The sequence below is a fragment of the Thalassophryne amazonica genome, chromosome 13 (genome assembly GCF_902500255.1).
Source record: "Thalassophryne amazonica chromosome 13, fThaAma1.1, whole genome shotgun sequence".
Classification (NCBI taxonomy): domain Eukaryota; kingdom Metazoa; phylum Chordata; class Actinopteri; order Batrachoidiformes; family Batrachoididae; genus Thalassophryne; species Thalassophryne amazonica.
In genome coordinates this window covers 6,023,380-6,048,823 of record NC_047115.1, presented here as the reverse complement: position 1 = coordinate 6,048,823, position 25,444 = coordinate 6,023,380, and the positions used below count along the sequence as shown (strand labels likewise).

The window sequence follows — 25,444 nt, the reverse complement described above, 5'->3', positions numbered from 1 at the left end:
ATAAATTAATCCTGATGAATATCTGTTAACTCACAGAGGTGACCTTTGAGGTGCACTGCACAGGTTAAAGATACTCCCCTTATATTTTATCATGATGTATGCTGTTTCTTCAATTATGTGTACACCTCATTGAAAAGCAAACCACAGTTTTCTTCTTTGTGGTCAAGGTGGTCTGTTTGCCAAAGTTATGAGAGAAAGAAAATATGTGACGATGCTTGAGCCATTTCACATCAAGTATGGAAAAATCCTCACAACCATTCAGAGCCTGATGGTAATTATCATCGATATGCTCTGGATTCCATCAACACTTTCCGGTTTAGGTAAAGTATGCACAGCACAACACTTAGACATTCAAAAATTTCTCAAGAAATGTCCAGTGTCTGCACAGTGTTTCAAATCACAGTTGAACACTTTCTATGCCATCATTTTGATGCACAGAATAATAAACTGTTTTCTGAATGTGTAGCCAAATATAAGAATTTGATGGTGACAGCTGGGGGTGTGAGGTGACATTCATCTCACTGCACAACACACAATGTTCATGAGAACGAGATGTGATGATATGTTAGCTATTTTAAAAGCCTTGGATTTGACCGAAAGTTACAGAATGGAGGTGCATATAAGTGTTTTCACCATCGATTTCTATTTACTCACTAGATGCAGGACCCGTTCATTCGCTGGCTGTTGCCAGAGCGCCACCATCTTGGTTAGCATCTAACAACCAGACATAAATAGAAATCAGTGTGGACATGATCAATGTTTTCAAGAGAGTTTCATGATAAATCTGCATTTTCTGTGCTATTACTGTAATGTTCGCTATGTTACAAAGGTGGAAGAAAGAAGCCCTGGTGGTTTCCCATGTTGTCAAAAGACAACCTGGGATCACCCCAAGGTTCCTCACATTGTCAGTGTGATATGATGCACAAGTCTAGGTTATGCATTTAGCTGGTCAAAGTGATGTCCATGTCTCGCTGGACAAAGGACCATCATTTCAGTCTTATCCAAATTTAAAAGTAAGAAACTGTTGGGGAAAGTGTAGTGACACGGACCCACAACAGGGGGCGCAAATGAATGGTCAATAGATGAGCCAAAAGGTAACAATTTAATGTTGTGAATGTGCACGATTATACAGACAATCTCAGAATCTGATAGCAGTCAATACACCAAGGTGACATGTGGGCAGGCTCGAGGATAGAAGACGTCTGTCCTGAGAAGAGCCGGAACCACACGATTTCCACCGCCACAGAACCTGGTGAATACTGGAGCCGCCAAGTCCCGAATTCCCAGGTGATCACCGTCCCCGACTGTCGGATCTGGTACTGCTGGCGAGGAGCACAAACAGTGAGATGTGGGTGTGTGCACACCCAGTAACAAAAACAGTCAGAAGGTGGAAAGTCACCTCCACCTCTAATCACACACTCGTGCAGCTCCTGTTAAACCACTTATCTGGTTTGGGTGTGAAGCGAAGCCGTCGCTGTTCACACCAAATGCCAATCCAGCAGATAAGGAACGCCACAGGAAAACGGCTGCAAAAGAGTTCAGACTATTATTTAAGTTTAAGTCAGCAGAGAAATTACCTTCACAGGTAGCTGATATCTCGGCAATGAGGTGGAGATGACGTCCGGTCTTTATGGAGTGAGATGATGAAGTGTAGATGGATGACAGCTGTCATGAGATAATGAGTGACAGCTGTCACCCCCGGCTGTGTCCGTGGCGGCAGCACCCTCTCATGCCTGAAGCCCGCACGTCAGGCAGGGCGCCCTCTGGTGGTGGGCCAGCAGTACCTCCTCTTCTGGCGGCCCACACAACAAAGACTGCAAGACATCCAGCTATTTACAGAAGCAAGGTAATCCTCTAATATCATCTAAAATCTGAATGTGTGTGGGATTACTCTCTCTCTCTCTCTCTCTCATATTCCCTATCTCTCTCACTCTCTATGTCTCTCCCTCCGTCTACCCCCCGTTGACACAAATGCATTTCTCTTATATCCATTTTCAAAGTCAGCAGTATGTATGGAAGTTGACAAAATTGTCACTAGACACCAGAGCATGGATGCTCTGCCCAGCAGCTGCTGTGAGTGATGACAGTGTCTTCTGAGAAATTGAAAAATTTTCAAAATGAAGTAGTTGGAGAAGCCACAAATAAAAAAGAGGCCAAAACACTGATAAATGACGCTGCTCTTCTCTGCAAGACAGCATTAAATGCCACCACATATTAATCTTGAAAGTACTCATCACAACACTAGTGAAAGGACTTGTAGGCCTTCCCCTAAAACTACTTGGGTTTGAAATTAGAAGAAAGTTGAGCACTGATCTGACAGATTATTTTGTGGATGTGTTCTTCAGAACACTGCATTTCCAACAAACCTTTTATTGCAGAACAAGTACATCAGATCTGATTCATATCAGACACTCAAAATGCCGTAAATTGGCGAAGAGTAATGGTCATCATACAACCACCGGGGGGCAGTAAATACATGCATCTTCCACCATTTATCCGGGATGGGGTCATGGAGGCAACCGCTCCAGCAGGGGACCCCAAACCTCCCTTTCCCAGGACACATTGAACACCACTGACTGTGGGATCCCGACGTGTTTCCAGGCTAGTGTGGAAATATAATCTCTCCACCTACTCCTGGGTCTTCCCCAAGGTCTCCTACCAGGTGGTTGTGCCTGGAACACGTCCCTAGGGAGGCGCCTATGAGGCATCTTTACCAGATACCCGAAACACCTCAGCTGGCTCCTTTCAATGAGAAGGAGCAGTGGCTTTACTCCGAGCTTCTCACAATGACTCAGCTTCTCACCCTGTCTCTAAGAGAGAGTCACCTTCCTGAGCAAACCCATTTCAAATACTTTTACCGGTGATCTAGTTCTTTTGGTCATGACCCAACCCTCATGACCATAGGTGAGAGTACAAATGAAGACTGAGCAGTAGATCGAAACCTTCACCTTTTGGCTCAGCTCTGTTTTTGTCTCAACAGTACGGTAGAGCGAATGCAATACCGTCACTGTTGTACCGATTCTCTGGCCACTCTCATGCTCCATTGTCCCCTACCTGGAGTAGGCATTCCATCAGTTTCCTGCTGAGAACCATGGCCTCAGATTTAGAGGTGCTGATCCTTATCCCAGCTGCTTTACACTCAGTTGTTAACCGATCCAGTGAGTGCAGGAGGTCACAGGCCAATGAAGCAAACAGGACCACATCATCTTCAAAAAGCAGTGATGAGACCCTCCGCAATAAAGCAAAACTGCACATTTCAGAGTGGCCTTTTATTGTGGCCAGCCTAAGGCACAACTGTGTAATAATCATGCTGTCTGATCAACATCTAGATATGCCACACCTGTGAGGTGGGATGATTATCTCGGCAAAGAGAAGTGCAGATTTGTCCCAGATTTTAGACAGATTTGTGAAGAATATTTGACAGAAATAAGTCTTTTGTATATATAGAAAATGTTTTAGATCTTTGAATTCAGCACAAGAAAAATGGGAGCAAATACAAAACTATATTTGTATAGTTACTCGTATACTAAATATATTTTTGTTCAGTTTATATACAATATATAGACACATCCTGTACTATGGAGCCATGAGGTTTTGACAGAGACCTCATGGCTTCACTTCTGAGGAGCTGATAATTATTTTGTTGCTGTGGGAGTCTTCAGCAGCTTTGTGTTACTTGTGTATGTTTGTGTGTGACTGACAGGTCTCACCATCAGTGTGATTCTGGATTTGAACATCCCATTGTGCATCTGGATCTCTGCTGCTGTGGTCATAATTTACACCCTGCTGGGAGGTCTGTACTCTGTGGCCTACACAGACGTCATACAGCTCATCCTCATGTTCATCAGCTTGGTGAGTTGTTAAATTTGTACCATTGCCCCACCCCAACTTTGAGAAGAAGACATTGAGTACTATTTGATGTGTGTATGTGTCATACACCCCAAGCCAGGTCCCTCCCAAGCCAGGTCACAAGTTGTGGCTCATTAGTCATAAGCTGGGTCAGCCCCTTGTTCTTCTCAGGTCTTCCAGTCAATGGAGCAGCTCATATGGTTGTGCTTCAGGAGATACGTGAAGCATTTCTGATGCCCTCCTCCAGATTGTTTTCCTTTGTTCAGCTGGGAGTAGATGATCTGCTTGGGAATTCGGCTGTCATCCATAATTCTGCTCACCCTCATTGAAGCTGCTTCTTGATCCATAATTGTGCTCACACTCATTGAAGCTGCTTCTTGATGATGATGCACTTGATGCTCAAGACATTGGTTTTACCCAGGCCATTGATGTTGGTGTAGTAGTCTTCACACCTGATGCGGCGAATACTTCTCAAGCAGCGTTGATGGAATTGTTTGAGAGTCTTCAGGTGGGGCGGTAGATGGTCCAGGTCCAGGTAGCAGGGTTGGCATGATGATGGCTTTGTAGACAAGGATTATTGTCTTGTGTTGAAGAACTTTGTAATTGAAAACATGAGCATGATTGCTAATAGAAAAAAGCCACAGAGTCCAGGAAGGGCTGCTACCTTTACATTGTCTTTATTGACCTCAAAGCTGGCTTCAGCATTGATGGAGCATTCTGGAGCATACTTAAGAAACTCAGTGTCCCAACCAGGATCACCACACTGTTTAAGCAACTGTACCACAGTGCCAAGAGTTGTGTGCATGTGAACAGCAGAGACTCAGAGTGGTTCCTCATCAGCAGTGGAGTAAGGCAGGTCTGCGTCACTACTCCAGAACTCTTTAACTGTGTCACAGACCATTGAGCAGGTTCCCGGCATGTCACTCGGTGACCACATCACTGACTTTGAATACACTGACGACACCACCCTGTTCAACATCGGCTCTCCACAGTTCTGTGTATTGAGTCCTCTGCTTTACAGACCATACACCTATGATTGTTTCAGCACCCACTCAAAAAACAAAGTCATTAAGTTTGCTGATGACACCTCCTTCATGGGGCTCATCTCTGGAGGTGACGAGGTAGTCTACAGCAAGGTGGCCAGAGGCTGGTGGGATGGCTGGACAACAACTTTGGCAAGAGTAAGACAGATCTGCAGCCCATCTACATAGATGGTGAGTGTTTGGAAAGGGTGTCCAGCTTCCGGTTCTTGGGTGTGCACATGGATACAGACCTTCAATGACACTCCAACAGCTCGGTGGTCGTGAAGACAGCCCAACAGCAGGTTCGCTTACTGAGGACCATCAGGAGGATCAACTTGAAGAGGGAACTGCTGACCGTCTTCTACCATTGCTCCATTGAGAGCATGCTAACATACTGCATCACTGTATGGTTCACTAGCACACCATGGGACACAAAAAGGCACTACAGAGAACCATCAAAACAGCACAAAAAAATCACCCGCTATAGAGGGACCCGCGTGGACCCTCCCTAGAGGACGTCTATAGCTGCGTCTCAGGAGGGTACACAGCATTATCAGAGACAGTACACACCTAGGACATCGGGTGTTTCAGCTGCTGCCCTCTGCCAGAAGTTTCAGGATGCTAAGAGCCAGGACTAATAGACTGAGGTACCATTTTTACAACAGGGCCAATGCCATGATAAATGCAAACAGCTGACACAACCATGTGTCATATAAGGGCAAACAAACATATGTACAACTTTTATTTTTACACAACAAATGTATGTGCATTTTTTTTTTTTACAATGAACATGAGCAACAATCTTTCTTACAATAGATGTTTCTATTAGGCAGCAGAGGTGGCATGGCACAAATGGGGTGGTGACAAATGCAGACTCACAGACACAGGTGTTGGAGATTTCAAAAGTCTTTATCCAAAAAACACAGGCAATAGTACGGTACACAGGTAGGCAGTCAGCGAGGCAGAGGTACAGATGATTGGCAGACAGAGTCAAGGTCAGACAACAAGCGAGGTTTAAAATCAAAGGTTGGCAGAGTTCATGCGCAGAGACAAATCAAGGTCCAAAAAGCAAAGTGGGGTCAAATAAAAACAAATACTAAACATGGCTGTGGTATGAGGATGGAACAAAGACGTAAATTGCAACGAATTGGCAGAGAACACAGGACAAGCAGGGTTTAAATACACTGGTAGTAGGTACAGAAAATTAGACAAGTGTGGAGAACATTCAGGAAGGGGCTGGATGAGATAAGATAGAGCAGACAGAATTACAATGAAGATAAGAAAAGCTGGTGCAAGATAATGCAGTGAGACAAACGCAAAGTGAACAGGACCTGACAAGAAAATGAACCTAAAACCACAGTGATCAAAATAAAATAGCACAACCAAAGACAAAAAAAACCCCAAGGACTAATAAATAAGAAATAAAATAAAGAAGACCCAACATGATCAGTAGTTTTATTTATTTATTTTTTACTTTCACCTTTGATACTCTGTGTGCTTCTTATCCCGTGTGCAGCTATGGAATGCTGCTGGATCCTCAATTTCTCTGAGGGAGTCTTCCCAAGGGATCAATAAAGTTCTATCTAATCTCATCTAATCTGCTCCTGTTAGGGGGCACCACAGCAGATCAATCGTTTCCATCTCACCCTGTCCTCTGAATCTACCTCTGTCACACCAACCACCCGCATGTCCTCCCTCAGCACATCCATAAACCTCCTCTTTGTCCTCCCTCTTCTCCTCCTACCTGGTGGCTGCATCCTCAGCATCCTTCTCCCTATGTACTCTCAACTTGGGAGAACCTGTCATCATCATAATCATTCGTGAATTCGCTGAATCAACCCCAACCACGTCCTTGTTAGTCATTGTTTACATGTGCCGTGAGACACTGGAACTCTTCTAGCACCGCGGTGCATTCAGGGAAGCACAGGGGGCTGCCAAGGGCATTATGGGAAATGTTAAAGTACCGAATGTACAACTGAGTATCATCAGCATAGCAGTGAAAAGTAATCCCATAACTTCACATATGCCCATGGGTGCTATATAAAAGGAGGAAAGCAGAGGGCCTAAGATGGATTCCAGTGGAACAAGACTTGAGGTGACGTTGTTGTACAGGACACAGTGAAAGTGACAGGTTAGGCAAGATATCAACAATTCATGGACATTCCTAGCAATCCCAAAGTGATTCTCCAACCTACGAGTTGGTGTCCAAATCCTAGCAAGCAGGTGATGACTTGTCACTTTAGTGAGAGCTGTCTCCATGGAATGACGCATTCTAAATATAGACTACAGTGGCTCACAGAGGTTATTCTCAGTAAGGCTGTCCACAAGCTGCTGCAAAACTACTTTTTCAAGAATTTTACAACAGAATGATAGATATGACATTGGCCTATACTTTTTCAGGAGACTGGAATCAAGGTTCACTTTCTTAATGGTTTAATCACTGCAGATTTAAAGCATTTAGAAACAGATCGAGAGGTTAGTGACAGATTAATAATTTCAAATACTGTAGGCCCAAGTGTTGGAATCCAGATTTGGAAACCAGCAATGCCATGTGTCCTATACTGTGTTACGTTATACTGAGTATAACGTACAGCTCATAATGTCTGTCTTTCATGTTTTTTTCCTCAGTGATATACATCACAGGTCACTGACAAAGACATTGCAAAATGCATTCACAGATACAAAGACAGATCAGTCATATCTGGTGTAACCTATCAGCTTATCTTTCAAAATGTAAATATTGAAGGGTACACGTATGATTTTTCTTGTTATTCCATGTCTTTGTCTCTGCAGTGGGTCTGTGTCCCCTTTGTCCTGATGAGTCCCTACACCCTGGATATCTCAAAGACGCTCCTGAACAACACTTTGCATGCCCCATGGATTGGTAACGTGGAGCTGAAAAAGGGCTGGATATTGATGGACACTTTTTTAATAATGGTAAGATGAAAATAGATCTTTCACAGCAGCATATTACATGAATAAACAATGCTGCTGTATTACAGGCCACACAAAATGTCAGAAATTATCAAAGCATGCAAAATTTATGACCAAAAAAAAAAAACAGAATTTTTGAACATCTTTAAAATCCCATTACAGTTAAAAAGCAGGGGTGGGGGGTTAAGGGTTAGATCCTGATCCTGATCCTGTCTCCTGGTCTTGTGACCTACCTGACTTTAATTTTTATTTATTTTTTGTCTGTTTTTTGCTGTAGTATTATTTTAAAAAAATGCATATTTTGTTGTTATACAGGTTTTACCCTTGTGTAAGGCAGCACGGTGACTTAGTGGTTAGCACTGTTGCCTCACAGCAAGAAGGTCATGGGTTCGAGTCCCACCTGTGGCCTTTCCATGTGGAGTTTGCATGTTCTCCCTGTGTTTGTGTTGGTTACGTCCAGGTGCTCTGGTTTCGTCCCACATCCAAAGACATGCAGGTTAGGTGGATTGGAAACTTTAAATTGTCCGTAGGTGTGTGTGCGCAGGTGTGAATGTGTTTGTTTGTCGGTTTGTGTCCCTGAGACAGACTGGCATCCTGTCCATGGTGTACCTGCCTCATGCTCTATGACTGATGGGATAGCAGTCATAGAGCGCCCTAAGCTTCACTAAAACACCCAGACTTTAGATAGGTTGTGGCCCGCTCTGCTTACAAATAAAATTAATTTAACACTTCAGTGTTGTTTTTAGCATTAACTCTATTCGACATAACAGCAAAAGGAATTATTATCATTTGATCCTTTGTTTTGAAGTCATTGTATTCTAGAGGTAATTCTGACTTTAATGGTACAGGGCCATGAAAGCAAGTACAAATAGACTGAAAACAGTTTCTACCCAACTGCTGTTAGAGATTTGAATGCCACTAGAACCAAATAGCCAGGTCACATGCCACACTTGGAATGAGTGCAAAATTTGTTAATGTGCAGTATCCACTGCCACTGAAATATTCACGTTTGTACATACCTTCCTCTCTTTTTTGCGACTATGTACTTATAATTTTTTTCTTTTTTTAAAAATTGCACTTTGAACTCACCTGTTTCACTCTGTTAATTTTTCTTTTCTTTTCTTTCCCATACCTTTTAAATCTGCCTGTGGTTTACTCTGGCTTATATTTGCACTGAAAGGCGTGCACCTTACCGTTTGTTGTACGTGTTATAATGACAATAAAGAATCTGAATCAGAACTTGGGTAATCACGTTACACAATCAGTGCAATAAATGAACTAACTTGGTCTGTTTTATATTTTCAGACAATGGGATGTCTAGGATATCAATGTTTCCACCAAGGATCCTGTCTGCTTCTTCTCAGCATCAGCCCAGCTTTCATGCTATGTTGGTGCTTTTGGCATCTTTGTTTTAGGAATCCAACCTTACTGATTGGTGCAGTGGCTGCATCCCACAGGTATTCAGAATATCTATAGGCAACTGGCACATGAACACACAAAAAATGCAAATCAAAAACTGCACTACACAAAAGGATCCGTTGTCTCAATGAGAAAAAATGATGTAACAATTTGCGTAGACTTTTTAAAAGTATTTCAACTTAGTTTTTTCAACTTTCAATGCCATAAGACTTCCCTAGTTAAGTTGAAATAACTTCAGTTAAGACACTCCCCCACTCCCTTTTTGTTCTTTTAGTTGTTAATTTGTTCTTAACCTTTCTGTTTGTTTTCTTCTGTATTAATTTTGTATAATCCTAAAAAGAAGCATTTAAAAAAAACAAAAAAAAAGTGGAGGATATGTACATGCAGTGTATCTGGAGTATTCACAGCACTTCACTTTTTCCACATTTTGTTATGTTACAGCCTTAATCCAAAATTGAGTAAATTCATTGTTTCCCTCAAAATTCTCCTCACGATACTCCATAATAACAACATGAAAAAAGTTTTATTTTTTCTCAAATGTATTAAAGTTCAAAACAGAAAGAAATCACACATAGATAAGTATTCACCCTCTTTGTTCAATACTTTGTTGATGCACCTTTGGCAGCAATTACAGCCTCAAGTCTTGAATATGATGCCACAATCTTGGTGCACCTATCTTTGAGCATTTTGGTCCATTCCTCTTTGCAGCACCTCTCAAGCTCCATTAGGTTGGATGGGGAGCGTCGGTGCACAGCCATTTTCAGATCTCTCCAGAGATGTTCAAACAGATTCAGGTCTGGGCTCTGGTTGGGCCACTCAAGGACATTCACAGAGTTGTCCTGAAGCCACTCCTTTGATATCTTGGCTGTCTGCTTAGGGTCATTGTCCTGCTGAAAGATGAACCGTCTGAGTTCAAGGGCGCTCTGGAGCAGGTTTCCATCCAGGATGTCTCTGTATATTGCTGCATTCATCTTTCCCTCAATCCTGACTAGTCTCCCAGTTCCTGCTGCTGAAAAACATCTCCACAGCATGATGCTGCCACCACCATGCTTCACTGTAGGGATGGTGCCTGGTTTCCTCCATTGTTTCATCAGAACAGAGAATTTTGTTTCTCCTGATCTGAGAGTCCTTCAGGAGCCTGTTGTCAAACTCCAGGTGGACTGGCATGTGCCTTTTACTAAGGAATGGCTTCATTCTGGCCACTCTACTATACAGGCCTGATTGGTAGATTGCTTTAGAAATGGTTGTCCTTGAGGGACATCCTCCTGTGACCACAGAGGAATGGTGGAGCTCTGACAGTGTGACCATCGGGTTCTTGGTCACCTTCCTGACTAAGGCCCTTCTTCTCCGATTGCTCGGTTTACATGAGCGGCCAGCTTTACAAATAGTCCTGGTGGATTGGAACTTCTTCCATTTACAGATGATGGAGGACCTTCAAAGCAGCAGGAATGTTTCTGTACCCTTCCCCAGATTTGTGCCTTGAGACAATCCTGTCTCAGAGGTTGACAAACAGTTCTTTTGACTTCATTCTTGGTTTGTGCTCTGACTGTCAACTGCGGGCCGTTATATGTACACAGGTGTATGTCTTTCCAAATCATGTCCAATCAACTGAAATTACCCCAGGTCGATTCCAGTTAAGTAAGTCCCTTCGGCTGCTCCCTTGTTTTCACTCGGGGTCACCACAGCAAACCCATCGTGGATATGTATGATGATTTGGCACAAATTTTATGCTGGCTGCCCTTCCTGCCACAACTCCACATGCCATGGAGAAGGAAGTCTAAACTGGGTTTGAACCAGGAAGCTTCTGCACTGAAACCAAGCACACTAGCCACTTGGCCACATCTCAAGGATGATTTGTGGAAACAAGATGCACCTGAGCTCAATTTTGAGCTTCATGGCAATGGCTGTGAATACTTATGTACACGTGAATTCTTAGAATTCTTAGAATTGCAAAGTTTTAATAACTTTGCAAAAATCTAAAAAAAAAGTTCACATTGTCATTGTGGGCTATTGTGTGTAGAATTTTGAGGAAAAAAATGATTATCATCCATTTTGGAATAAGGCTGTAACATAAAATGTGGAAAAAGTGTAGCGCTGTGAATACTTTCTGGATGCACCGTACATCGCTTGAAAGTGTGTGTGTGTGTGTGTGTGTGAGAGAGAGAGAGAGAGAGATACTGCAGAATGCCAGTAAAAAAAAAAATCAAGAAAAACAAATGGATGAATAAATCGAAAAGTTTTATTTGTAAAAATCACTCAAAATAATGTGTCTAATAATCTCAGTGGTTTTTGTGTCTGTTTTTTCATGTCTCAGACTGGAACCTGACTTCATATGGATCTCCATCTCCATTTGAACGTGGCAGTGCAGCTTTAGCGCTGCCACTCACCCTGCTACATCTCACCCCGTCCTACATCTCCATCATCGGCATTGGATCCATCACTGCTGCCATGATGTAATCTGCTGACTCTTCCTTGCTTTCTGTAGCTTCCGTTTTCTCCTCCAGCATCTATAAGAACATCCTCCGACCTCAGGTGCTAAATCATCAAACTGCTGTTTGCTGTTTTCATATTTGCTCACTTTTTTGAGAAGGGGCACACAGAGTTTAAATGTTAATGCTACAGTGAAAACAGAGTCAGTGGTGGATCTACAAAGTTTTATATGGGGTGGCAAAAGGTCTTGGCAGGGTGACATTGAAGAACAGTACGTAGGATTCCCAAAATTGATGTACTGTATTTTTCGGAGTCACATTTTCACTAGTTTGGAAGGTCCTGCAAGTTCGACTCCCATGCGATTTAAGCCTGGTTCACACGGCAGGATCTTAAAATTATCTTTAGGTTCCCAAAAGCTGAGAGACCACACACGTGAAGATAAAAAATCATGGATCTAACAGGTTTGTTCGTACAGTGTGTGGTGTTCAGCCACACGGTGAGGACAACAACACCACACACGAACAGATTTCACACACAAACATTCACAGCTCAGAAAGGAAATCTCGCAAAATCTCTCAAGATTAAACGTGACTTCAGAGTAAACAAACGGAGGTACTTTGTGGACTGTTTTAAACAGAGGGGAAAAAAACGATACAAAAAGAAAAAGAAAAGACATTCTTATAGAAGTGCAGACAGCCTGACCACCGGACTTTCTGGTAAGTCAGAACAGCTGTTTTAATTTTATGTTCCGCTTCATGCATCCGTCACCTCGCTTTCTGATTGGCTGCACGTCACATTCAGCAGGCTGTGTGCACGTTTGTGGTCGGAGGACACAACACACGCTGCGATATCGGGCCAAAAAAATCCAACATGTTGAATATCCCCGATTTGCGATCGGAGCGCTCCTGACGCCCTTCCGAGCAGATCAGAGTGCTCTGAACACACCACACACGGCAGGAATATCTGATAAGATTATCTTTAGCGTCATCACGATTGTCGGGGCGTCCTTAAGATTGTCGGAAGGGGAAGATCGGGTCCGATATCGGCCTAATTATCCTGCCGTGTATACCAAAATATCGCAGTCATTAAAAATAAGAATACTTATAATGGGTATTATTTTGGACAGACTGTCAGATACTGTCAGCATCTTGTCAGTCTATATACACACACACAAAAAACTTGTCTATAAATGATCAAAAGTTAAACCCAGATTACTCACTATATCAACAAATGTCATATTAGAAGTTCCTTAAAAGAACATTCATTAGAAGTAAGTTTGATGCATTCCAGTAATAAATTCCATTCTTTCATACCTCTGAACATGGCAGTGTTCTTTATCGCATTAGTCCTGGCTACAGGTAGCGTAAAGTTTCCTACCACAGCATGTCTGGTTATGTATCCATGATTTTCTGAACTGAAAGAAAAATTCCTAAATAAAATACAAGGTAACTTCATGACAATAATCTTATCAGGTTTGGTCATAGGACAGGCTGGATGCAAATGCAGGACGCAGGAACACCGCTCAGTGGCATAAAAACATTTACTTGGTTAACAGGCTGAGGTCGGTACATGGAGAGACAGTCCACACAGAGCAACAGTATCAAAAGCATCAGGCTAAAGGTGTGGTCAAGGTACACAAGCAGGTTGTCAAACAACACAATGAGGCAATCTGAGCAAGGCAAAAATACAAGAACAAGGCTGGAAAGAGGCACTAGGCACATCGATCTGGTGAAGGACAAAGGCAAACTGTGAGCCCTTGGCTGATGGCCCGGGAGCAGAAGGGGGAGAAGTATGAAACTCACGAACCAGACCGGGGTTCAAAATAAACCAGGACGGAACCCAGGACCGCTCCTCGAGGCCAAAACCCTCCCAGTCCACTAAGTACTGGAAGCCACGCCCCCACCGCCGGGAAGCCAGGAGGCGCCACACAGAGAAGACGGGCCCCCCATCCACGTACTGGGCGGAGGGAAGGGGGACTGGCAGGCGGACACAAAGGACTGGAATGGACTGGTTTCAAATGGCTGACATGGAACGTAGGATGGACACTCATGGACCTTGGAAGACGGAGACGAACAGAGACAGGATTAATGATCTTAGATACAGGGAACGGGCCAATGAACCTGGGAGCCATCTTTCAAGGCACTCCACAAGGCGGCAGGTGACGAGTAGAAAGCCAGACTCGTTGTCCTGGCATGTAGGATGGTGCCACCAACCGTTTGCGATCCGCCGCCTTTTTGTAACTCTTGGAGGACTGTAGTAGGGCCTTCTGTGCACTCCTTCCTCTCGCCTGAGAGACGAGTCCGTCCCACTTGCTTGGATTCTTCAATGGAAGGGGAGGGGCCGGAGCTCGGATGACCAGAAGCGAGCGGATGGTCAGATACGGCGATGGACCGTGGAACCGTGTGGTGGCTGTCTCGGTGTGGGTGGTCAGATAGGCAATGATCGGTGTGGATTGCCAGGGCAGTAAGGTTGTCCAGGTCTTCGGGGAGGTCCACCACGATGAGCTGACTCTGAATGCTGTCGTTAAGGCCCTGGAAGAACACATCCTGTAGGGCTGCAGGATTCCACTCGCTCTTCGCGGCCAGGATGCGGAAGTCAATGGCGTAATCAGCCGATTAGTGACTGCCTTGCTTCAGCCTCATCAGCGAGCACGCCGCCTCATGCCCAGCAGAAGTTTGTTGAAAAACCTGCTGGAGTGACTTGGTGAAGGCTGCCAGGGAGGAACAAGATGGCGATCCTTGGCTCCATTCAGCCGTGGCCCACACAGCTACCCAGCCAGTCAGGTGGGTGATGACGAATGCTATCTTCGACTTCTCAGTCGGGAACATTGGCACCATAAATTCGAAGTGTAGTTCACATTGAGTAATAAAGGGCATGATGTCCCCAGACTCACCAGAAAAAGGTCGTAAAAGCTTGTTGGAGACTTCTGGGACTGGTATGGGGGCCGGTGGGGCGGCGGACGACCCCGGAAGTGGTGTAGTGGTGGGGGTCGTGCCGGTCGTAGTCTGAAGTTTCATGGTGTCGAGTAGTTGCTCCATCTGAGTGTTCACGGAGGCCATAAAGGAGTCGGCGTTTCGCCAGCTCACTTATTCCGGAATTCAGAGAGGCAAGCCGGTCCTCCTGCTGAGCTAACTGCTGGCTGTGATGGTGTACCGCCTGCTGGTAAGAGTCTGCGTCTGCTGCGTCCATCATTAGCCAGATTGATCTATCAGGTTTGGTTGATAGGACAGGCTGGACACAAATGCACAATGCAGGAACACAGCTCAGTGGTGTAAAAACATTTACTTTGTTAACAGGCTGAGGTCGGTACACGGAGAGACAGTCCACACAGAGCAACAGTATCAAAAGCATCAGGTACACAAGCAGGTTGTCAAACAACATAATGAGGCAATCTGAGCAAGGCAAAAATACAAGAGCAAGGCTGGAGAGAGGCACTAGGCACATCGATCTGGTGAAGGACAAAGGCAAACTGTGAGGCTTATAAAGCACCCAGGCGATTAACTGCAAATCAAGAACAGGTGTGTGGAGAAGCTCCCAGAACCAGGGTGTGGCCAGACAGAGAGAAACACCCACCACCAAGAGCCAAGAGAGGGAGACAAGAGAAAGCAGGACAGAGAACAACCAACCAGAAAGACAGAGCAAGAGGCAGACAGAACCCAAAAGCAACCCAAAAGACCAAAAAACCTGACAAATCTTTCTGGCAAAAATGGTCAGTGAATATAAAAGTCTGTCTTTAACTAACACCCAGTTTAAATTTTTATGCATAATAATGATGTTAGTCCTATAGCTGCACTTCAGTGCTATTACAGCAGCCCTATTTTGAATAATCTGTAATTTATTTATCACTTCTTTGGAGGGATTTGACCAAACTGCCAGGCAATAATCCAGATATATTACCGTATTTTCCGGACTATAAGTCGCACTTTTTTACATGTTTTGGCCGGGGGTGCGACCTATACTCCGGTGCGACTTATAAATGAAAAATATACCGGTAGGATCTCAATTAATTTACTGTAACAAAAACAATTTTACGTGACAGAGTCGATCTATGTTTTAAAATGGCCACCGGAAAAGGAAATGCAATGCATCATGGGCACTGTAGTATGACGGCCATCCTATAGTTCACGCTGGTCGCGATAACCAATCAGAGAACAGAACTTTGGATGCGTATTCCTCACCTCACCCACAGCGTGTGAAGCTGACGAACACGGTGCTTGCTGTTATTCCGGCTTGGCGAACAAAACAGCTTCAACCCTTGGATATCAATGTGAGCAGAGTGTTTAAGTTGACGCTGAGAGCTGCGTGGGAGCATTGGGTGAGCGACGGCGGAGGATTAGCGTGTGCACTTGGAAGGAGCTGGCGTCGATGATTGTGAAAGCGTTTGAAGCAGACGAACATGGTGTTTATTCTGGGACGGCTAACAAAACAGCTTCAACCCTTGGATATCAGTGTGAGCAGAGTTGACGCTGAGAGCTGCATGGGAGCACTGAGCGACGGCGGAGGATTAGCGTCTCCACTTGGAAGGAGCTGGATCGACACCGCTGGGAGGTCATGAACTGCGCAGGTAGGCGCTGCATGGTTCGGCTCGCAATGTGGTCCGCAAAATACAAACATATCTGTAGGTAAAATGCAGCTCACGAGAGGGCACTCGAGGCTTGTGTGACTGTTCCTGCGACTTCTGACTACCATAGAAAAATAAAAATGTTAACGTTACTGATAACATAACAAGACAACGGAGAAGGCCCGAAAAAAATGCCACCAAAAAGAAAATCATACTCTGCAGATTACAAGTTGCGACTGGTGAAATATGCATCCGAAAACGGTAGCCGTCACAATATTATCATCTGAACTTTTCATGTTAACATACCTGTATGTCCATGGGACTTATAGTGCAGTGGACCTTATTTATGGTTTATTTTTCTTTATAATGGATAAAGTGGCTGGTGCGACTTATACTCCGGTGCGACTTATTTATGGTTTATTTTTCTTTATAATGGATAAAGTGGCTGGTGCGACTTATACTCCGGTGCGACTTATAGTCCGGAAAATACGGTAATAATAATGCTTTAATAGCATAATTCAATGTTGTACAACTTAAAAACCTTGCATGTCTTCTCATGATCAATATACCCCTGCCCATTTTCACAAAAATATTATTTATATGTTTTTTCAAATATAATTTTAAGTCTTCCATTACACCCAGCAGCTTAGTCTCATGTACTTGATTTATTCGCATATTATTGATTTTAATGATTAATACGAGATTTGTCATAATAATGCGAATGGAGCCAATAATCATGCAGTTAATCTTTACTATATTTAACACAAGCTTATTGGATGTTACCCAGTCAACTACCTTGTGCAGTTACATATTTAAAGCAACTTCTAAATCATTGTGTGAGTGTGCTGATGTATAAATGGTTGAATCCTCTGCATACATCACTATACTAACTTTATCAAAAATATATGGTAAATCATTTGTGAAAATTGGAAATAATAGTGGACCGAGGCAGTTCCCTTGTGGCACTCCACATACTATACTCCTGGTACCAGAAAAGCTGCCATTAAAAAACATTGACTGTGTCCTATTCAGTAGATAACTATAAAATCAAGTAAAAGCTGATAGCTCAAAACCGTAACCAACAAGTTTTCCAATAACAAATCATGATCAATAATATCAAAAGCAGCAGAGAGTGTTGGGAAAGTGTAGGTACACGGACCCACAACAGGGGGCGCAAATGAACGGACAATGGAATAGGTCAAATAACAACACTTTACTGTTGCGAACGTGCACAACAAACACAACAGATTACACAACAGATCAAATTACAAGGTGTCGTGTGGGCAGGCTCGAAGATAGGAGACGCCTGTCCAAAGCAGAACCGGAACCACACGATTTCCTCCGCCACCAGACCCCGGGAATACTGGAGCCGCCAAGTCTCGAACTCCCAGGTGGCCACTGCCTCCGCGTGTCGGACCTGGTACTGCTGGCGAGGAACAAAAACACAATTAAACGTGGGTGCGTCTGCACCCAGCAATCTGCACGGCAGGGAAGCTACCTCCACCTCTCGTTGGAGAAAAAGTCTGTTATCACTCACAAAAATCACAAAAAAAGGCTTTCTATCAAGCAGTCAGGCTGAGGATATTACCTTTCAGGTAGAACGATATCTCAGCAAAGAGGTGGAGATGACGTCTTGCTGATATACCGATGCAGATCAGATGAGTGGTGACAGCTGTCACAGGTGATGAGTGTCAGCTGTCACCCCGGCTGCTCCTGTGAGGCGGCAGCGCCCTCTGGTGCCTGGAGCCCGCACTCCAGGCAGGGTGCCCTCTGGTGGTGGTGGGCCAGCAGTACCTCCTCTTCAGCGGCCCACACAACAGGACCCCCCCCCCCCCCCCCCCCTCAACGGGCGCCTCCTGGCACCCGACCAGGCTTGTCCGGGTGGCGGCGGTAGAAATCGGCCAGGAGGGCCGGGTCCAGAATGAAGCTCCTCTTCACCCAGGAGCGTTCTTCGGGTCCGTACCCCTCCCAGTCCACCAAATACTGGAAGCCCCGGCCCATCCTATGGACATCCAAAAGCCGGCGCACAGTCCAAGCCGGCTCGCCATCGATGATCCGGGCAGGAGGCGGTGCCGGACCCGGAGTACAGAGGGGTGAGGTGTGATGTGGTTTGATTCGGGACACGTGAAATACAGGATGGATCCGCAGTGAGGCCGGCAGCTGAAGCCTCACTGCGGCTGGACTGATGACCTTCTGGATTTTGAAGGGACCGATGTAACGGTCCTGTAACTTGGGGGAGTCCACTTTGAGGGGGATGTCCTTTGTCGACAACCACACCTCCTGCCCTGGCCGATACGCAGGGGCCGGGGTCCGCCGACGGTCTGCATGGGCCTTTGACCTCATCCGGGCCCTCAGCAAGGCAGAACGGGCGGCACGCCACACCCGACGGCACTTCCGTAGGTGGGCCTGGACCGAGGGCACACCGACCTCTCCCTCAACCACTGGAAACAAAGGCGGTTGGTACCCCAGACATACCTCGAAAGGGGAGAGGCCGGTGGCTGACGACACCTGGCTGTTACGGGCATACTCGATCCAGCCCAGATGGGTACTCCAGGCCGCCGGGTGCGCGGCTGTCACGCAACGCAGGGCCTGCTCCATCTCCTGATTGGCCCGTTCTGCTTGCCCGTTGGTCTGGGGATGGTACCCGGATGAGAGACTCACCGTGGCCCCCAGTTCCCGGCAGAAGCTCCTCCAGATGTGCGAGGAGAACTGGGGACCGCGATCTGAGACAATGTCTGTTGGGATCCCATGCAGCCGGACGACGTGGTGAACCAGGAGGTCCGCTGTCTCCTGGGCCGTCGGGAGCTTCGGGGAGGGCCACGAAGTGGGCCGCCTTGGAGAATCGGTCCACTATCGTGAAGATGGTGGTGTTGCCCTGGGATGGCGGGAGACCCGTGACAAAATCCAGGCCGATGTGGGACCAGGGGGCGATGGGGCACGGGCGGGCGATGGGGCACGGGCAGCAGCTGGAGCAGACCCGAAGCCCTACGATGGTCAGCCTTGCCCCTGGCGCAGGTGGTGCAGGCCTGGATATAATCCCGGACGTCGGCCTCTAGGGACGCCCACCAGAAGCGCTGCCGGACAACTGCCACGGTTCTTCGCACCCCTGGATGACAGGAGAGCTTAGAGCCGTGACAGAAGTCCAGGACTGCAGCCCTAGCTTCCGGTGGGACGTAAAGTCTGTTCTTCGGCCCAGTTCCGGGGTCCGGGCTTCGTGCCAGGGCCTCCCGGACGGTTCTCTCTACGTCCCAGGTGAGGGTGGCCACGATAGTGGACTCCGGGATGATGGGTTCCGGTGGATCCGACAACTCCGTTTTGAATTCATCTTCATGTACCCGGGACAAGGCATCCGATCTCTGGTTCTTGGTCCTGGGATGGTAGGTGATCCGGAAGTCAAAACGGCCGAAGAACAGTGACCAGCGGGCTTGCCTGGGATTCAGCCGCTTGGCGGTCCTGATATACTCCAGGTTCCGGTGGTCAGTGAAAACCGTGAATGGCACGGACGTTCCCTCCAACAGATGTCTCCACTCTTCAAGAGCCTCTTTCACCGCAAGAAGTTCTCGATTGCCGACGTCATAGTTCCGTTCGGCCGGGGTCAACCTGCGGGAAAAATAGGCACACGGGTGAAGGACCTTATCGGTCTTCCCGCTCTGGGAAAGCACAGCTCCTATCCCTGAGTCCGAGGCGTCCACTTCAACCACTAACTGGCGACTAGGATCGGGCTGCACCAGAACGGGTGCAGACGAGAAGCGCCGTTTCAACTCCTTGAACGCGGCATCGCAACGATCCGACCAGGTGAAGGGAACTTTTGGTGAGGTCAGGGCTGTCAGGGGGCTAACTACCTGACTGTAGCCCTTAATGAACCTCCTGTAGAAATTAGCAAAGCCGAGGAACTGTTGCAGCTTCCTACGGCTAGAGGGTTGGGGCCAGTCTCTCACCGCCGCAACCTTGGCCGGATCAGGAGCGACGGAGTTGGGGGAGATGATAAACCCCAGGAAGGACAAAGAGGTGCGGTGGAACTCACACTTCTCGCCCTTCACAAACAGCCGGTTCTCCAACAACCGCTGCAGGACCTGACGTACATGCCGGACATGAGTCTCAGGATCCGGAGAAAAGATGAGTATATCGTCTAGATATACGAAGACGAATCGGTGCAGGAAATCCCGCAAGACATCATTAACTAATGCTTGGAACGTCGCGGGGGCGTTGGTGAGGCCGAACGGCATGACCAGGTACTCAAAGTGACCTAATGGGGTGTTGAATGCTGTCTTCCATTCGTCTCCCTTCCGGATCCGAACCAGGTGATACGCATTTCTAAGATCCAGTTTAGTAAAGATTTTGGCTCCATGCAGGGGGGTGAACACGGAATCTAATAATGGCAACGGGTATCGGTTGCGAACCGTAATCTCATTCAACCCCCTGTAATCAATACATGGACGAAGTCCGCCATCTTTCTTGCCCACAAAAAAGAAACCTGCCCCCATCGGGGAGGTGGAGTTCCGGATCAGCCCGGCAGCTAATGAGTCCCGGATGTAGGTCTCCATTGATTCGCGCTCAGGTCGTGAGAGGTTGTACAGCCTGCTGGACGGGAACTCAGCGCCTGGAACCAAATCAATGGCACAATCGTACGGACGGTGCGGGGGAAGGGTGAGTGCCAGATCCTTGCTGAAGACGTCAGCAAGATCGTGGTACTCAACCGGCACTGCCGTCAGATTGGGCGGGACTTTGACCTCCTCCTTAGCCTGGGAACCGGGAGGAACCGAGGATCCTAAACACACCCGATGGCAGGTTTCGCTCCACTGAACCACCACCCCAGACGGCCAATCGATCCGGGGATTGTGCTTTAACATCCATGGGATGCCCAAAATCACGCGGGAGGTGGCAGGAGTTACAAAAACTCAATCTCCTCCCGGTGGTTTCCAGACACCACCAGAGTTACTGGTGGTGTCTTGTGTGTGAGTAAAGGGAGGAGGGTGCCATCTAGTGCCCGCACCTGCAATGGCGTAGGAAGCGCCACCAGAGGGAGCCCTACCTCCTTTGCCCATCTGCTGTCTAGCAGATTCCCTTCTGACCCCGTGTCCACCAGTGCTCGGGCTTGAAGGGTTAAATCCCCGCTCAGGATTGTGACTGGGAGTCGTGTGGCAATTTGTGTGTGTCTCACTTGAATGTCTTGACCCCCCCTTAGCCCAGTCTCTAAGGGCGAGTGTTGACGTTTTGGCCGTTTGGGGCAGTCTCTCTGTGTGTGCTCTGTTGAGCTGCAGAGAAAACACTCTCCACGGATCAGCCTCCCCATTTTGGCCCTGTGCGTCTCCCTAACAACGTCAACAGGGGGAGCTGTTGCCCCACAAAGCGCTGCGGCTGTGGAGCGTGGGGAGGGCGGCCCCTTTTCGAATCCGGAAGGGAGAGGGGCGGCGCGTATCCGGTCACGTCCTTCGCCTCGTTCCCGAAGGCGTTCCTCTAACCGATAGTCTAATCGTATAACGAGATCAATAAGCCCGTCTAAATCCCGCGGTTCGTCCTTAGCCACCAGGAGCTCCTTCAGGACTAACGACAGTCCGTTTACGAAGGCGGCGTGGAGGGCAGTGTTATTCCAGCCGGACCTCGCAGCCGCGATGCGGAAGTCGACTGCATAAGCAGCTGCGCTCCGGCGCCCCTGTCTCATTGACAGCAGCACGGCTGAAGCGGTCTCTCCTCTATTTGGGTGATCGAACACTGTTCTGAACTCCCTCAAAAACCCATCATATGTCAGAAGGAGCCGTGAATTTTGCTCCCAAAGCGCTGCAGTCCAAGCGCGTGCCTTGCCGCGAAGCAGATTAATTACATAAGCTATCTTGCTAGAATCAGTCGCGTACATGACGGGACGTTGTGCGAAGACGAGCGAACACTGCATAAGGAAATCCACGCACGTCTCCACACAACCTCCGTACGGCTCTGGAGGGCTTATGTATGCTTCCGGGGAAGGTGGGAGGGGGCGTTGAACGACCAGTGGAACGTCACTGTTACGCACAGGGTCGACAGGAGGGAGAGCCGCAGCAGCGCCCTGAGGGCGAGCCTCCACCTGCGCGGCGAGAGCCTCCATCCTGCGGTTAAGGAGGACGTTCTGCTCGGTCATTAAATCCAACCGAGCCGTGAAAACGGTGAGGATCCGCTGCAACTCACCGATCATTCCTCCTGCGGGCGCCTGTGCGCCCTGTTCTTCCATTGGCCGTTCAACAGCCGGTTGACGCCCCTCGGGATCCATGACGTTGGCCGAGATATCCTGTTGGGAAAGTGTAGGTACACGGACCCACAACAGGGGGCGCAAATGAACGGACAATGGAATAGGTCAAATAACAACACTTTACTGTTGCGAACGTGCACAACAAACACAACAGATTACACAATAGATCAAAGGTCAAATTACAAGGTGTCGTGTGGGCAGGCTCGAAGATAGGAGACGCCTGTCCAAAGCAGAACCGGAACCACACGATTTCCTCCGCCACCAGACCCCGGGAATACTGGAGCCGCCAAGTCCCGAACTCCCAGGTGGCCACTGCCTCCGCGTGTCGGACCTGGTACTGCTGGCGAGGAACAAAAACACAATTAAACGTGGGTGCGTCTGCACCCAGCAATCTGCACGGCAGGGAAGCTACCTCCACCTCTCGTTGGAGAAAAAGTCTGTTATCACTCACAAAAATCACAAAAAAAGGCTTTCTATCAAGCAGTCAGGCTGAGGATATTACCTTTCAGGTAGAACGATATCTCGGCAAAGAGGTGGAGATGACGTCTTGCTGATATACCGATGCAGATCAGATGAGTGGTGACAGCTGTCACAGGTGATGAGTGTCAGCTGTCACCCCGGCTGCTCCTGTGAGGCGGCAGCGCCCTCTGGTGCCTGGAGCCCGCACTCCAGGCAGGGTGCCCTCTGGTGGTGGTGGGCCAGCAGTACCTCCTCTTCAGCGGCCCACACAACAGAGAGCTCGGGAAACACAGTGCCGACTATATTCTTCTTTTCAACCTCTCTGAGCCAATCATCACACGTCTGAGTCAATGCCATGGCAGTGGAGCGACTCTTTCTATATGCATGCTGGAAAACCGTGATTAAATTATTCAACAAAAAATAATTGCTAATTTGCTCATAAACAATAGACTCCATAATTTTTCCTAACACAGGTAGAATACTTATAGGTCAACTGTTTAAAGTCGAGAATGGAATTTTCTTATTTTTCGGTAACCGAATAATTTTAGCCTGTTTCCACACTTGCACATGTGAGTTGCAAGAAAAACTGAGGTTCATTATATGGGCTAGACCAGGAGCTATATAATCAGCTGCTAGTCTGAGAAGCCTATTGTCAAGACCATCAACACCTGATTGTTTTTCTTCCCAGTCAACTGATTAAAAACATTCCATATCTTTTTGCTGTCAGTTCCTGCTTTCTGAACTCGATCCTTCATTTTTTTTTCTTTTTATTATGTTTAGTGACAGAGTTCCTCATTTTACGTTAAAGATCCCAGTCAGATTTATTTCCTGTTATACTTGCTGTCTTTTTCATCTGAACTCTCGTTTTAATAGAGTCTTTAATTTCAGCATCCAACCAGGGTGTGACGATGTTCCTGACAGTAAACTTCCTCAAAAGAGCATGAATTTCCACGAACGGCATGAATAAGCTATTAAATCTTGCAAGTGCGATTTGAGGATTGCGGATAGATAACACCTCAGACCAGAAAGTATATTTCACATCATCAACAAATTTCTGTAATAATAAAACGTACACTTCAGTAAAGCACAATCCCAAATTAAAGATCTGATCATCCAGAAAAAAGGTGCAATTTACACTCTAATGTGACTTCTGCTCTGGAAAATACAGTAAATTGGGGAATATTCATTGTTTGTTACACTCGTTTTTGATATTCTGAAATGTCTGCATGCAAAGCAGTATGGTACGTCTTTTGACAAGAAATGTAATTTTGATGCTCCATGAAGTGTTTTAGCGAAGCGTAATGAATTGGGTGCGCTCCTAGAAAGCTCGTGTATTTAGGCTACACCGTTGTAAGAGACTGACTAAAAGTAAAGAGTGGTGACAGTATTTTTAAATTATTATTTGAATGTGATCTGCTGCATACCACAAAACCAAACCAACAACTGATCTGAGAAACGACACAGTAGATTAACCCCACATAAACCTTTTATGTAGATGTACAGTGGTCCCTCGTTTATCGCGGGAGTTACGTTCTAAAAATTAGCCCACAACAGGCTGTCATATACGGTAACAGATGTGCCTGCACATATACTGTGTCATATACGGTAATGGGAGGACACGCGAGAGAGAGCGTGTGGTTGTGCGGTTGAGATGTGGAGTGACGGGGAGTAAAAGCCATAAAGACAAATAGCCTCCGGAGCAATCATTTACATGGTGTCAGAAGTGCAAACCAGTGAGACATGGCGAAGTTCAACCCCCCGATAAACTTCACATTTGACAAACCTGCTGAGTGGCCCGACTGGAAGCAACGTTTTGTGAGATTCAGAACTGCTACCAAACTTAGCACTGAAGATGGCGCCGTGCAGGTGAGCAGCCTGATATACGCAATGGGAAGCCAGGCTGAGAATGTGTTTCGTTCGTTCACGTTTGGGGAAAATCAATCAATCAATTTTTTTTTTTATATAGCGCCAAATCACAACAAACAGTTGCCCCAAGGCGCTTTATATTGTAAGGCAAGGCCATACAATAATTATGTTAAACCCCAATGGTCAAAACGACCCCCTGTGAGCAAGCACTTGGCTACAGTGGGAAGGAAAAACTCCCTTTTAACAGGAAGAAACCTCCAGCAGAACCAGGCTCAGGGAGGGGCAGTCTTCTGCTGGGACTGGTTGGGGCTGAGGGAGAGAACCAGGAAAAAGACATGCTGTGGAGGGGAGCAGAGATCGATCACTAATGATTAAATGCAGAGTGGTGCATACAGAGCAAAAAGAAAGAAACAGTGCATCATGGGAACCCCCCAGCAGTCTACGTCTATAGCAGCATAACTAAGGGATGGTTCAGGGTCACCTGATCCAGCCATAACTATAAGCTTTAGCAAAAAGGAAAGTTTTAAGCCTAATCTTAAAAGTAGAGAGGGTGTCTGTCTCCCTGATCTGAATTGGGAGCTGGTTCCACAGGAGAGGAGCCTGAAAGCTGAAAGCTCTGCCTCCCATTCTACTCTTACAAACCCTAGGAACTACAAGTAAGCCTGCAGTCTGAGAGCGAAGCGC

General features: G+C 46.7%; 1 pseudogene; it reads left to right on the top strand.

Moving 5' to 3' along the window:
* Positions 1-25,444, top strand: part of LOC117523806 — a 48,019-nt pseudogene that overhangs the window by 6,165 nt on the left and 16,410 nt on the right.